This window comes from Triticum dicoccoides, chromosome 2A (genome assembly GCF_002162155.2).
Source record: "Triticum dicoccoides isolate Atlit2015 ecotype Zavitan chromosome 2A, WEW_v2.0, whole genome shotgun sequence".
Taxonomy (NCBI): domain Eukaryota; kingdom Viridiplantae; phylum Streptophyta; class Magnoliopsida; order Poales; family Poaceae; genus Triticum; species Triticum dicoccoides.
Window position 1 is genome coordinate 549519277 of NC_041382.1, and position 15549 is coordinate 549534825.

Genomic DNA, 15549 nt, shown 5'->3' on the forward strand with positions numbered 1-15549 from the left:
TCTTCATCACAAGTGATAAGCTTAAGGCCATCAGCAATTTTCTTCGCTGGTTGCAACCAATAGACATTAATTTTGGAGGCGTCCATGTCACATCCTAGTTGTGAAATAAAGTCATTGATCCATAGCATTGACCATGTGTCACTGTCACACATGTCAAACCAGTCAACCTCATAATCCATGTAAGTCTTGTTGCTCTCACTCCCACAAAAACCCTTGTGGTGAATCTCAACAGTAAAGAAACTGTCAAAATCACCTACGTTGTTAAAATAATGCATATTCAGTAAGCGGGGTACAACAAAAGTAATGAACAAAAAATTCTGTTAGCAACTAAATCAGTACAACAAAAGTACAGAAGGAATTGACATTCAGGTAACATATTCACGTAATTCTCCTTACAAGTACAGCACACATACCTGAAATTCAGTTAACATATTCACCTAATTCTCCATACAAGTACAGCACACATACCTGAAATTCAGTTAACATATTCACCTAATTCTCCTTACAAGTACAACACACATACCTGAAATTCAGTTAACATATTCACCTAATTCTCCTTACAAGTATAACACACATACTTGATATTCAGTTAACATATTCACCTAATTCTCCTTACAAGTACAACACACATACTTGAAATAGCAATTTAAGTGCCAAATTCAGAGTACACGCCTTCAGTGTGAATTTTTTTCAGTTTACTACATTTTTTTCTTCTGAAATTCAGAGTACAAACAACATTATTTGCATCTCAGAAACATCACACAATTTCAGCTACATAATCCAACCAAACAGGATCATATCATAAACCATAGCGAAACAACAAATTTATCATACTTTTACACATAAAAAACTGCGTCCTTTCATAACCCCTTCCAAAACCCTAGGTCGATTTGCAAACAGGGGAGTTTCACCTTGAAATGGCTACAGGGGAGCTGAACCCTAGCACAATTGAACATCTGCCAAGAACCCTAAGGGCACAAACACCGACCTAACTTGGCACAACGGAAGACGATGGCACAAAGAAGACGGCGGCGAGCAGAGGAAAAACAAGATGGCGGAGACCAGTGAGGGGGCAGGTGTACCATACGACGGCGCTGCTTCGCCCGGACGTCGACGGCGTGGTTCACTCATCTCCTCCGACGACGGCCGCCGTGACCCGCTGGCTCCTCAGCCTCCGCCCCTGTACGATCAGGAAATGAAGCGGTGGGAGTCAAACTGAAAGGCCAGTGATTTTGGGGTTGTTTTGCGCACATAGAAACAACTTGAGGGGCGCCCGTGCAAGTTTACCACACGCGGGTTGCTTCAGTATTTTTTCGCTCACTGATAGTGGCCCTGTGCATACGTGGCTTGCCACACCAGCAGCGGATACGGAGGGAATGACCGTATGTGCACCAAAATGCAAGTTGTATGACCAGAAAAACGTATTTTGATAGTTCTAGCACTAAACTGCACATCCAACGCAAGTTGTATGACCACCAGTGATATTACCTCTTAAATATTCCACTTCAATTTATGACATTGTCCATAGTTAAGACATTGCAGAATATGACATTGTGCTGTAGTGGGTAGGTTCACCACACCACTGGATTACGGATCAAGAACAGAAGCATACATGCAGTGCAAGAGAAGATCACTTGCTTTGCATAGTTTAATTTACATGGTATGAAGAAGGAACTTGGTTGTACAACTGAAAACTTAAATTAAGAAGGTCAAACTTTTGTTTTTGAACTACATAATGAACTTTAAACATGCAATTTGATGCAAACACCAAAAATAAACAGTTGCTACAGTCATGCCTAACCAAATATACACAACAAAGTTTGAAGGCATGAGAAGGACAAACTTACATTATTGGTGAAGACTGGCTCTATAAAGCCCTTGTCCATGCTGATGGGGGGGGGGACAATTCAAGAAGTTTAGCACATAATCTTCTTCATAAGCATTGCCTTTATTTTACATTTTGTTAAGAATAAATGTAGATGTGATAATATAAGAAAAAATGGAGAAGATTTAAGATAAGATGAAGAGTGATGCTACATAACCAAGTAGCTATAAATGTAAGTACAATGATACATGCAAAAGGAACAACCAAGAGCAATGCATAGCTAAACTTCTTCAGTACCATCGGTGTTATCCAACCTTATGGTAAGAGTAAATAGAGATCTAATGTGCAAAAAATAGAGGGAAAAGGAAAATAAGCTGCAGAGTGATGGTACATGAACAACTAGCTGTCAATATAAGTAGACTGATAAGGGACAATAGGTACTTACAAGAACAATGCTGAGCTAAAAAAATTCAGTGGCATTGGATATATTCTACACTAATGTAAACATTCATACAGATCAGATAATTTGGAGCGAACAATTGATAAGCAAGCTATCATGCATACTGTTGTGACATAATGAACCAGGTATGAATGCAAGTACAGTTATACAGGACAATAGGTACTAACAAGAGCAAAGCAGCGGGCAACATATTTGCGATATCCTGTCATCCTTTTCAAATCGGATTCTTCTTTGAGAAGATTTCCTACAAAAGAGATCTGTAAGGCACATGCGGAAAAGTAGAAGTTCAAATTGTCATGTGATATTATAGACAATACCTCATCTTGCGAACGAGACAAGTGCAACACAAGGTTTTTCCATTCAATGTATTCTAAATTTAGCATAGGAGACTTCACCGGAAATTCATTTATAGACTTGCCATCAAAGTGTGACTTCCTCAGGTAACACCGATACTACTGCAATGCTTCCTTGAAAAGCGCAAGCAAGCTTTCCTCATCATGACTATCCAGATTGACCCTCGCCTACTTACAACAATGTAAATCATTGATGTGTTCAATCAACAGAAAACAAGAAAATAATCACCATGAATAATAGCACTTACACGTAAGTGGGACAGGAAGATGTGAAAATGGTGTTTGTCTTCACTATAATCTTCCCATGATGGGAATATATGCACGTAGTCCCTAAAAACATTGAAAGCATTGTCTTTTAAACTGGGAACAACTGGAATGGGGTTCCAATCTGCAGGAATTGGCCGTCTCTACAGTTGGGATAGGTCTTCGCCCGGTGTACTTGTTGTACTTTTTACCGGAGTGGGATTTTTCTGTGGTATGGCTGGTGCTATGGCAACTGAAATCGGCATACCTTTTGCTGGAGTGCAGGTCTTGTGTGGTGGGGCTAGTGGTGTGGCCAATGAAGTATGGGTACAGCCTAGTGGAGTCGGTCCTATGTTTTGTCTCACTGGTTGTTGAGCCAATATAAGTGGGGTGTTGTCTGATTTCTCCGGTACCACCACATTTTTCAAGGACTTTTCTGGTGCTCCTTCAGCTTCGGCAATCACCCTCTTCCTTTTTGATCTCTGATGCACAAGAACAACATTTGAGTGGAAAAACTTGGTATGATGACTGAGGGAGTCCTGGATAAGGGGGTGTTCGGATAGCCGGACTATACCTTCAGCCGGACTCCTGGACTATGAAGATACAAGATTGAAGACTTCGTCCCGTGTCCGGAAGGGACTTTCCTTGGCGTGGAAGGCAAGCTTGGCGATACGGATATGCAGATCTCCTACCATTGTAACCGACTTTGTGTAACCCTAACCCTCTCCGGTGTCTATATAAACCGGAGGGTTTTAGTCCGTAGGACAACATACACAACAACAATCATACCATAGGCTAGCTTCTAGGGTTTAGCCTCTCCGATCTCGTGGTAGATCTACTCTTGTACTACCCATATCATCAATATTAATCAAGCAGGACGTAGGGTTTTACCTCCATCGAGAGGGCCCGAACCTGGGTAAAACTTCGTGTCCCTTGCCTCCTGTTACCATCCGGCCTAGACGCACAGTTCGGGACCCCCTACCCGAGATCCGCCGGTTTTGACACCGACATTGGTGCTTTCATTGAGAGTTCCTCTGTGTCGTCGCCATCAGGAAGGATGCCTCGCCCCGTCTTTAAAGACGGCACCGTTGCTAAGGGAGCTTTGGCTGTCGGCCAAACCCTCCAGCTAGGTGGTTTTCTTATGACCGCCTGTTCGGCTTCTGCGCCGACGATGACCTCTCGAGTGATCGAAAACAATCTTCATGTCAGCTCGGAACTCGCCAAGAAGTTAGATCCAATGGAGCTCTCCTCCATAACCGAGCTCTTGGATCGCTTCGCCGCCCTGGGAGTCGCTACGGATTATGAACAGATTGGGCCTAAACCCGATCTGAGAGAGATTAACTCTCCCCAAGTCACCCATCATGTTGCCGTGGTAGAGGGACAGTGCGGCGACCCTTCATCTATCTTAAGGACTCGCTACGTCCGGATTCCCGATCCCTCCAAGCCGGATACCCGCGGAGGGGAGGATATCACTCAAGACCTGAACTTGGAGTCAGGCGACGGGCTGGATTCATTGGACAACATCCAGGAATCCAAATTTTCGAGTTCGGAAATTCCTAGGCCTCTGAGCCTTAGATGGGGTGAGGCTTCGGATTTAATTCCACCCACCCACCCCAACATAAGCGATCTATACAAAATCAGGCAAGAGCCCGATGAAACAGTACATCATTACTGGGCCAGATTCCTCCTGGTTAAGAACAGGCTAAGGGACTGCCGTGAGGAAGACGCAATCTCAATCTTCTGCAATAATTGCACGGACAAGGGAATACTCAACGCCATAAGTTGCCGTGATATTACACACTTCGCTGACTTGGCGTCCATTGTATGAAAGTACTGTGTGATGGAAAGCGCCTGGAAAACCGAAATCAAATTTTGGGACAATCCGGCCCTGAATACAAACCCAGTCTGAAATAAAAGGGTGCATCATCACCAGACACCCGGGTCAAGCACTAAAAAGCAAAAACCCTCCACAGGGAATGGAACCATACTGGAAGGATGGCTCAATGGACCCTGTAAAATTCACAGCACAGAGGACGCCACACCAACTCACAGCCTCAGAGCATGTTGGATACTCCGGCAGGTGCCCAAAATTGGTGAAAATCTCCTAATTCCAAAGGCCACTGAAAGCCACCCCAGAGACACCAATACGGTATTAACAGTCTTCGAGACTTTCGCATCAAATAATATGCGAAAAAGGACACTCCGCAGCCTTGCCGGAGTCTACCAAGTAGCAACAATAAATCCGTGGAGTGACACGGCTATTACCTTTAACGCCAGTGATGAACCTAAATTCCGAACAACCCGAGCACCAGCCGCATTGGTCCTCAGTCCAATAGTGGACGACTTTCATCTTACCAAGGTACTCATGGACGGCGGCAGCGGATTGAACCTCATTTATGAGGAAACCCTTCAAAAAATGGAAATAGACTGGAACCGCATTGAGTGAAGCAGCACAACCTTTAGAGGAATAATCCCTAGTGGGGAAGCGCGCTGTACAGGAAAAATCACACTAGATGTGGTGTTCGGCACGCCGGATAATTACAGGTCCGAAGAGGTCACGTTCCATGTGGCTACGTTCAGCAGCGGTTATCACGCTCTGCTAGGGCGGGAAGCATTTACAATCTTCCAAGAAATACCCCATTACGGGTACATGAAGCTCAAGATGCCCGGGCCTAACGGGATCATCACTCTCGCTAGTGATCCGGACATAGCACTCCGCGCCAAAGACAAGACAGCCGCACTGGCCCTCGAGGCACTATCCGAAGCCCTAGCGGCTGAGGAACTGACTGCGCTGCTCTCTACGGTGAATAGGGACGATGTGGTACTCGACAAAAGATCCAAGTCCACCTCCTTTAAACCGGCGGACGAAATAGTCAAATTCCAAGTCCATCCAACGGACCCCAATAAAACAGCTTCCATCGGGGCACAGTTAAACCCTGACGTAGACACCGCACTGTGAGAGTTCGTACGAGAGAATTGGGACATTTTCGCCTGGCACCCTTCAGACATGCCAGGAATCCCACGCAGGTTGGCGAAGCACATCTTAAATATCAAACAGGATTCAAACCTGTCAAAGAGGGTCTTCGGCGTTTTTCCGAGCCTAAGAGATAGGCCATCGGAGAGGAGCTTGAAAAGCTATTGGAGGCCGGATTCATCAGAGATATAAAACATCCGGACTGGCTAGCAAACCTGGGGATGGTACCAAAGAAGGACAAATCCTGGCGCTTGTGTGTTGATTTTAAAGACCTTAACAAGGCTTGCCCAAAGGATCCCTTCCCCCTCCCCCGCATCGATCAAATTATCGACGCTACCGCAGGACACGATTCGTTGTGTTTCCTCGACCCATATTCCAGCTACCATCAAATCAAGATGGCAGAACCAGACCAAGCCGCAACGGCATTTATCACACCATACGGCCCATTGTGTTTCAACACGATGCCCTTCAGGCTAAAAAAACACCGGCGCAACATATCAGCGCATGATTCAGACATGTTTGGCAAGCCAGATCGGCAAAACAGTGGAGGCATATGTAGATGATGTGGTCGTCAAAATAAGACATGTTTAATCTCTAGTAGACGACTTGAGGCTCACATTTGATAACCTCCGAACATACGACATCAAGCTCAACCCGGAAAAATGCGTTTTCGGCGTTCCAACCGGAAAGCTCTTGGGCTTCATTGTATCCGGTAGAGGAATTGAAGCAAATCCAGCCAAGATCCGAGCTCTGTCGCAACTGGATATCCCAAAGGACCTCAAACAAATACAAAAGTTAACCAGATGCGTGGCGGCTCTAAGCCGCTTTATCTCCCGCTTGGGAGAAAAGGCCCTACCCCTTTACCGCCTCCTTCGGTGGGCCGAACACTTCAAATGGACGGATGCAGCCACGGCCGGACTCGACGAAATAAAAGCCATACTGGCAACAAACCCAGTCCTGGCCGCGCCAAACATCGGTGAACCAATGCTATTATACATTGCAGCAACACATCAGGTTGTAAGCGCAGTGCTCGTCGTCGAACGAGAAGCGGACGGACACAAATTCCCCCCTCAAAAGCCGGTCTATTATGTGTCCACTATCCTCACTCCCTGCAAATCACGGTACCCGCATTATCAAAAGATTGCGTACGCGGTATTCATGGCATCCCGGAAGCTACGACACTACTTTCAAGAGTGTTCAATAACAGTAGCCTCGGAAGTACCACTTAACGATATTATAAACAACCGTGACGCAACGGGCCGGATTGCAAAATGGGCCATTGAGCTCCTCCCGTTCGACATAACTTATAAGCCATGGCACGCCATCAAGTCGCAAGTCTTGGCCGACTTCATCACAGAATGGACGGAGGCCGAACTCCCTAAAGAGTACGACACATATTCAAATTGGATCATGCATTTCGACAGCTCCAAGATGTTGGCCAGACTTGGGGCCGGCGTCGTTTTGACGTCCCCCACAGGAGACACAGTTCAATACGTACTCCAGATTATGTACACGGACTACAACAATGAAGCCGAATATGAGGCCCTTTTACATGGTCTCCGGATGGCAGTATCCATGGGCATTCAATGCCTAGAGGTGCGCGAGGACTCGAACCTCGCAATATCCCAAATAAATGGAGACTTTGATGCCAAGGATCCAAAAATGGTAGCTTACCGCAACGCCGTCCTAAAAATGTCAGCTCGGTTCGAGGGGCTTGAATTTCACCATATAGCCCGGGAAAATAATCAGGCGGCAGATGTCCTGGCACGCATCGGAGCAAAACGCGATGTAGTCCCCCCCAACATATTCTTGGAAAGGCTGTTCAAGTGATCCGTAGTATGGGAAGGGGAGCCGAACAATAACAGCCCGGACCCAACCGCACTACCCGACAACGAACATACTGACACAGTCGGAGGCTCTGCCAATGAAATAACACCTTCAGCCCACATAATAATGGCCATCATCGCCCCGTGGACAGAACCATTCCTCGCCTACCTTACTAGGCAGGAACTCCCCGAGGACCAAAATGAAGCACGCTGCATAGTGCGGTGATCCAAAGCCTATAGAGTCCACGAGGGAGAGCTTTATAAGAAAAGCACTACCGGAGTCCTTCAAAGGTGCATCTCCGAAGAGGAGGGGCGGAACCTCCTGGCTGAAATTCATGCTGGACTCAACGGTCATCACGCTGCAGCTCGGTCCCTTGTAAGCAAGGCCTTCCGTACGGGCTTTTATTGGCCGACGGCCCGGGCAGACACTCAGGACTTGGTCCAACGATGCACCGGTTGCCAGCTCTTTGCAAACCAAAGCCATATGCCACCCACCGCCCTCCAAACTATCCCCATTACTTGGCCCTTCGCGGTCTGGGGGCTTGACATGGTTGGACCCCTTAAAGGCGGAACCCACAAGCAAAAATACTTACTGGTCATGGTGGATAAGTTCACCAAATGGATAGAAGCCAAGCCTATTAAGACGGCCGAATCCGAACCGGTGATAGACTTTATATCCGGGGTTGTACATCGTTACGGCGTCCCCCACAGCATCATCACTGATAACGGCACGAACTTCACGACCGACGAGGTAAAACTCTGGTGCAAAAACATGGGCATCAAGCTCGATTATGCTTCCGTCTATCACCCACAAACTAACGGCCAGGTCGAATGTGCAAATGGTCTTATCATGAGCGGCATCAGACCCAGATTAGTGCGGTCCCTCAAGGAATCTAACACGCACTGGGTAGAGAAGCTCGACTCCGTACTCTGGGGGCTGCGGACCATGCCGAATCGCACCACAGGATACACACCATTTTTTATGGTGTACGGCACAGAGGCAGTTTTGCCTTGTGACATAATTCCTGACTCACCTCGAGTGCGCATGTACGAAGAAAGAGAAGCCGAGCTCGATCGGCAGGACAGCTTGGGCACATTGGAGGAGGAGCATGACGTGGCAAAAGCCTGTTCCGCATTCTATCAACAGCAGGCTCGAAGATACCAAAGCAGAGAAGTACGGGCCAAAAATTACAATGTTGGCGAATTAGTTCTACGACTAGCGGACAAGAAAAAGGACAAACTCAAGCCCAAGTGGGAAGGTCCCTTCATAATTGACCAAGTCCTGACTGGTGGAGCGTACCACCTGCGGGATGCATCGGATAACCGACTCGAGCCAAACCCATGGAACGCAGCCCGTCTCCGAAGATTCTATGCCTAGCGCCGGACTCTGTGTTCGTCTCCTTCCTCTGTCCATTTTTTATATATTTGCTGTCTTACATTTCTCTTCTTCTCTCTCTCTCTCTCCCTCTCTTATAGCCTTTACAGGCTCATAAAGTGACGCGCTATCCGCGCTCATTAAACCTGGGGGCTTCTTTAAACAGAAGCTTATTCATACAGGCTTCATGCCCAACACATGTGTCACACTTCCGCATGTACCTTTTATTCACCATTATATGCATCGATATGACTTAAGTTTTGGCCAAGCTGGGTTGCCTGGCTCATGTGCTTACCCCTACGTTCCCGATTGTTCGGCTAGGTGGTAAAGGGAGCACCTCTGCGATTGTTACTGCCGGGTCAGCCGGACGTGTACCTCAGACTGGGTGAAGCCGAAAGCTAGCGTTATTAAGGGAATATTCGGTCGGTGAACTAAAGATGATCTTTTTTTATTTTTATCTATACGCCCCAGATGTTTTTCCTGCGTTTCTTTTCGCAGCATGGACATGCACCTTAGGGCATGCCTCCCAGGGAAAGGAACCCCAACAGAACTATTCTCCCTGGAAGATGTTTCTTACTAACCATGTAATATAACACAACTAGTCGGGCACTTGTCTGTTCAAGCACTAATGACCCCTACGCCTGGTCTCCATGCATTCCCTGGTTACTATATAACCGCATGGGAATTCGGACACACTCCGGACCGTCAGGTCCCGAGGCTGAAGCGAAAAGTTCGGCCATGACAAATGATCTACAATCCGGCTAGAAGGCATTATAAATGTCAATTAAACTACATAGTCATTTTGACTGATTATATTCCTCTTCAATACCATCTAACAGGCTGTCTAATTTACAGTCCTATTAGGAATACTTTGCGGCCAACTCTACTTGGCCGTATACTAAGCTTACAGGGATCTCCTTCCCATCGGGCCCTACAGGACCGACCTCGGCCACGTGGTTGGGGTCAGCCTTTGCGTACCGCGTCTTCACCATGGCCAGGCCTCCCTAGCGCCTTGACGGCAGGCCGATATCTTCCACAATCGGAAGCACCGCTGTGATCCCTTTAGCTTCTCCGCAACCTCTCCAAGACCTTTGGGCATGGAGACGGATGGCCACAGGGCCTGGGCGACGCCTTGCATCGCCTGCCGAAATCGATCGAGCAGTTGCGAGAGCTCGGGAAGAAGGTCACCTGTAGAACCGGGCATCTCCTCTGCAGGACGAGCTGTTAGCACACCTACAGACATTGCTCTGTTAGTCGACTTCCCCGCCGAACTTTCTTTCAAAGGTTCGTTCAAGCACTTACTAAATATGTCGAGACGAAGCCGCTGATTCTCCTTCACAGAGTCTGACAGCTGGGCACGAACATCTTTCAGCTCGACGCCCAGCTTGGTGTTGGCATCTTGGAGATCGTTCTTCTCCTGCCTCACCTTTGTCAGCACCTTCTCACCAGACTTTAGCTGGCGTAGGAGGTGTTGCCTTTCTGGATTCAATCCGGCGCCATCTGCAATTTCATTTGTCAAATTTGCACCCATGCCGTGCTTCGCAGAATACTTATCTTTCGAAGTATATATTACCAAAGGGGGTCTCCTTGGGCTCCCCTGCCGCGGCTAGTGTGGCCTCAAGTTGGGCTTTGCACTCTTCCAGCTCCTTGGACAGTATGGAATTCTTTTTTGTAAGAACCTACATAACAAATGATCCTTAAATCAGTTATTCTAACTATTTCAAGTCTCGGGGGCTACTGGTATCAATATATAATTACCAAAATTTTCTTACCCGTATGTCTTTTACATATTGCTCCGTGGCTCTGGCTAGACCATTTTGAGCGGCAAGGAGGTACGCATCTCCCGGTTTGAAGGCATCTAACGCCTCTTGGGAGAAACAAGCGTCGCGTAGAATTGTCCGGCGACGCCTGTGGTTCATGGCACTCTCCACCTCGGAGTTGGTGGCAGACAAGCTGTCCACATCCTCCGCCGGAGGAGCGCCCGGTGCGTGCCTTATGCTCGCCTTCACCTCCGGACCAGGCTTTGGAGCCTGGCTGGTGGAGGCGCGACTGGCAGCCTCTACGAATCCAGGCCGGCAAGGTCTCTTTGTCCTGAAGAGAGCACGAGTGTTAATGTTCCTTGAAGGTGTAACACCTAGGATAAGGGGGCGCGCCATACATTCGCGCTGACGTCTCGGTCCGGACTGCACCTCTTTTCTGCCCACGGGGCCCTGCGGTCCCTCGTTGGCTTGTCGCCACAGGATCAGCCTCCGGTTTCTGGGAGGCCGGGATTAGCCTTGGGTAATCAGCCGTAATGGCCACCAAGGCGTTGTCCTTGCTCAATTGATGGAACACTCCATCAATCAGCTCCACCAAAAAGTCTGGATCCTCTTGAGAGTCCGGGTCGAGGGACCGTCCTGGGTCCTCGGGTTGTGGAGGAGGGCTGCTTATTTCTTTAACAGCCTGGCGTAGTTCCTGCGTTGAAATCACTAGATTGAATATTTAACAATGGAGATATAAAATGGATGGGCAAGATGTGACCACTCACCCAGCTTGGAGGATTGTACATGGAAAATCCACCCTTTGGGTCGACGTGGAGAAAATCCTCCTCTTCTCCCTTGTACAAAGCGGACAAGGTCTTTATTAGAGCCGCAGCTGAATCCGGCCCCTTACGGCCATAGCGGGTGTTGTCTTCCTCCCCGTTGAAGTCCCACATGGGATGGCCTCTATACTGTAGTGGCTGCACCCCTCGCATGATGCATGCGGCCATGACCCCGATCATGGCCAGTCCAGAATGAGCTAACAATCTTATCCGGCCCATCAGGTAAATATCGTCCCTGTCACATTCCCTCTGAGGGCTCCGTGGACGCCAGCTTAGGCGTTTCTTTAAGGGAGCACTGTCGAATTCAGGGAGGCTGATCCGGACAGGATCCGGCAGTGGGACGTCTTCTATATAAAACCATTCCGAGGGCCAGTCTTCGGACGCCTTCTTTGGGGTTCCGGACAGATATCCGGTCCCAGCGATGCGCCACACTTCGGCTCCGCCCACTTGATACATTGACCCCTTCTTGGAACGGGGCACGAGGCAGAATAGCTCTTTCCATAGCCCGAAATGAGCCTCAACACCCAAGAACAGCTCGCAGAGGGCTACAAAGCCCGTGATATGCAATACGGAGGCAGGCGTGAGATTATGTAGCTGGAGGCTGTAGAACTCCAGCAGCCCCTGGAGAAATGGATGGATTGGAAATCTGAGCCCCCTTATTAAATAAGGGACGAGGCACACCCGCTCTCCTTTGGAGGGATTAGGGGCACTCTCTGCTTGCTCTCCGCCGTTATAGACGGCAAGACTGGCTCGAACCGGGACCATATAGGCCCGGGGGAGAAATCCCTTGGTCTGGAGCGGTACTAGCTCGCTATGCGGGATGGAGCATCTCTCCCAATATCCAGGCTTAGGGCTGGAAGGGTGAGGGGAGGAGTTGCGACGGCTGGCCATGGTGGAATGGACCTTTGTCGGATGCGCTCTGATGAACACTCGCGAAGGGGAGAAGGTGTGGTTTGGATCTAAATCCTCGTCCCCTTAAATAGGGCAGCTCATTTACGTGGCTAGGGGTGTGGATGTAAAAACACTCAGACTTTTCATATTCGTTTGACACGTGGGAAGCGGCCATTATTAGGCGTAGAAGCCAAGGAGCACAACATCTACAAGAAACTGGACTTTATTCAACAGGTACACGGAATTTGGGGGAGAACCCGCCTTGCAATGCCGAAGACAATCTGCGCGCCGGACTCATCGTCATTGAAGCCTAGTTCGGCGGCTACTGAGGGAGACCTGGATAAGGGGGTGTTCGGATAGCCGGACTATACCTTCAGCCGGACTCCTGGACTATGAAGATACAAGATTGAAGACTTCGTGCCGTGTCCGGAAGGGACTTTCCTTGGCGTGGAAGGCAAGCTTGGCGATACGGATATGCAGATCTCCTACCATTGTAACCGACTTTGTGTAACCCTAACCCTCTCCGGTGTCTATATAAACCGGAGGGTTTTAGTCCATAGGACAACATACACAACAACAATCATACCATAGGCTAGCTTCTAGGGTTTAGCCTCTCCGATCTCGTGGTAGATCTACTCTTGTACTACCCATATCATCAGTATTAATCAAGCAGGACGTAGGGTTTTACCTCCATCGAGAGGGCCCGAACCTGGGTAAAACTTCGTGTCCCTTGCCTCCTGTTACCATCCGGCCTAGACGCACAGTTCGGGACCCCCTACCCGAGATCCGCCGGTTTTGACACCGACAATGACAGATGGAATATGTATTGATAATGGATGGGCATGGCATCTTGACATATACGATGAGTAAACTAAGCAGATGGCGATGTACAAAAGTAGAAGAAATGAAAGACAACTTATGCAAGATATGCGCAATCAAGAAAACCTCGCCAAATTAGAACAGACACCTTGATGGGTGAACAGGACAGGCCATCTACCTTTGACTCCTTGAGGTCAAAATAGTCATTAGGACCATATTTTGAACAAGAATCTACAGGTGGGGAGCATGTGAGTTTCATTGCATCCAGAATGGCACTCAATGCCTTGGTTCCAATTTTGTAAGTGATTGTAGTGTTCCACAATATTCTTCTGATGCACAGATTCTGATATTCACTGTGATTATGTATAATATCTGAGAAGCATGAAAACATAAATAGTAGTGAGATTATCTTAGTAACGCAGAGGATATTCTAATATAGGGGCGCCCCTGTAAACCCTTATGTGCTATCACTGGATTCTGATGAGAGAGCTCATGTGTAATGTAATATGGTGCGCGCGTTAATATAATCTGGCACAAGTACACAAAAAATAGGCTCTAGAAGTAAGGATAGTTGGCAGATGATAGGTTCATAATATACTGTATGGTGAGTTTATTGCCAAACCATGATAACAAGAGCACACAGCAACTAGGCAGATTGTAGTGTACATAAAAGGGGTACACCATAACCAAGATATATAAATCGGGAAAGTGGAACTGGCTAGAAAATATGGTGTTGTATTGTCACTACTAATTGAAAGCCTATCGATCACTTACAAGACAGCTCTATCAGCTGTTGACTGCAGATGTCCCTGCTCCCCTTCCTGACAAGGAACATACTGTCCGTACTAAATACAGAATAACAAAATAGGAACATGCTCAAGAATAGAAGAGGAAGCATATTCTTGAGGTTCCGCTTCATTGCATACAATGTTGGTTGCCCACTCATGATGAATCACATCGCCCAAAGAAATGCAATTCCATGTTGTCTCTCTATATGTGGCCACATGCATTTGGAAAATGAAGAGGGAGCATTACCTAACCAATTAAATGTGTGTCTGTTAACTAATATCAGTATCATATCACAATTCATATTTGAAGAAGTAAGCTTCGGACTTATGATTGTGTGTTGTTTAGCTTCAAGAGTGGACTGCTGCTAGTGCGACACAAAGTAGCTACACAGATCACAGTGTAGATATAATGGGAAAACCGTAAGCATCAGGAGTAAATTCAGCAAAGTGGAACTTGCTAGAATATATGTGCTAGTATTGCCGGTATGGCTAGAAAGGCTTCGGATACCAGCTCTCTTCAACTGAAGGTGCGGCACTATTAATATCAGTGTAACTCTCAAAGGTGACACAGCTCGCCGCATTTCCATGATAATCTTATAGGATTCAAGTGGGCGGGCCACTACAATTCCTATTCCTATGTTTACCAAATCCTATGAATCAAAGAGGACCGAAGAGTTCAAAGTGTCCATCACAACCGACCGTATAGACCTCTACACTGCAAATGTCCCAGCTCATCTTCACTACAAGGAATATACTGTACTACTATCATACTCCCTCTGTTCCAAAATATAAGTCTTTGTAGAGATTTACACTATGGATCACATACAGATGTATACAGATACATTTTAGAGTGTAGATTCACTTATTTTGCTCCATATGTAGTCCATGATGGAATCTAAACAAAGACTTGTATTTAGGAACGGAGAGAGTACTTATTAGAGAAGAACGGAAGAGGAACATGCTAAAGAAGAGCAAGCAGATTTTGGATAATAAAATGTTCATTGCACAATGCCCACACATGATGAACCAGAGCGCATTAAGAATGCAACTCCCAGTTGTCTCTCTATATGTGGTGCACGTGCTTTTTGAAAGTAAAGTAGGAACATTATCTGACTAATTAAACGTTATCTATTCTAGTAATATCAGCATCATGTCAGATTCATATTTGAGCAACAAGTTTGGAATTATGAGTAGCACGTTGTTTAGCTCGATGGATTCAGGAGCAGTGCTAAGAAGCTATGATGATGGTATTGAATATAAAGGCATGTATGCATGCAAGTCACGTGACTTTTGTCATTTGGGTAAGTCGACCATTTCAGGCGGTTGGATGAAGATCCTACATCTCCTTACTCTTGTTCTTCCTCGTCTTTGATTCTTCCCATGCAGAACACCGCACGGGCCGCCGGCCAAACCA